Raw genomic sequence first — 961 nt, 5'->3', positions numbered from 1 at the left:
CCCGCCTCCCCTTCCCCTTTCAAAACACCAAAAAGAAGTTAAATATATACATATAAATTAGAAATGCACTCTTACAGGATCTTGTCTAGTGGTCTTCACTGATCAGAAAAGGAACAAAGCTAGTAATTAGAAGCAAGTACATGTTAGAAAAATAAGCAGAGGTTTTGCAGTGTAGTACAGGCGCACTGCCTGTGCATGGCTGTGCGTCGGACTGACCTTGCCTCTCTGATACGAAGCAGGATTTCGTCGGCTTCTGGTGTTGAGGCTGCCGATGGAGTTCCTGCTGTGGCTGCCGGATGCCCAGAGTACCCCCTCCCCCGAGTGCTGTCCAGTCCCCCGGTGCTGAAATCACGCCCTGACCGAGGGACTCACGCTGCCGAACCAATGGCGCTGGAAATTTTCCGCAATCGCTGCGTTTTGTAGCTGTCCATTCTTTTCCTTTCCTCTCCTTCAGTCCTGCTTAGCCTTTTTTTTTTTTTTTTCCTTTCTGGGCCCCCGCTCTCTTTTACTAGCTCTTCTTTTCTTGTTCTTCTCTTTCTTCTGCTCTTTCAGAATCCTAGGAAAGGGGGCGGAGGGAGGGGGGCGAGTTGACTGAGGGAGAGAGAGCGCGCGAGAGTTGGGGGTGGGGGTAGAGAAGAGAGTTGCTAAGAAGCTCTGCTCGTTCCAGCCTGGTGCACTCTGAAAGATCTGACACCCTCTGCTGATCTGCAGTAGCAAAAATCCATCTGGTGAGTGAATCTGAAGAAGAAGAAGGAAAAAAAAAAAAAAAATCAATCCACGTACAGGGCAAGCGTTAAAAATGTAGGCATTAAAGGCTGCAGATCTACATTGACGCTTATTTTAAATGGATTATTCAATTCTTTTTGAGTGCTGGAAACTTTACCCTTTCCTACCCCTAACGACTTCACAGCCCCCAGCAGTTCCAGCTTTCGGAAAGGAGTGCTTTTAAAACATTTATTTC

At 47.3% G+C, this 961-nt stretch overlaps 1 protein-coding gene across 1 annotated transcript in view; it reads right to left on the bottom strand.

Moving 5' to 3' along the window:
• Positions 1–610, bottom strand: part of SLITRK1 (SLIT and NTRK-like family, member 1) — a 5,149-nt gene extending 4,539 nt beyond the window's left edge. The window contains exon 1 of the mRNA XM_006832012.1: positions 217–610. The gene's annotated coding sequence lies outside the window, so the exon portion shown is untranslated. The remainder of the gene's footprint in view (positions 1–216) is intronic.
• Positions 611–961: the final 351 nt, after the last annotated feature.

Source organism: Chrysochloris asiatica, unplaced genomic scaffold (assembly GCF_000296735.1).
Source record: "Chrysochloris asiatica unplaced genomic scaffold, ChrAsi1.0 scaffold00005, whole genome shotgun sequence".
NCBI lineage: Eukaryota > Metazoa > Chordata > Mammalia > Afrosoricida > Chrysochloridae > Chrysochloris > Chrysochloris asiatica.
Note: the sequence above shows the minus strand (reverse complement) of the source record. Positions and strands in the feature narration are given on the sequence as shown.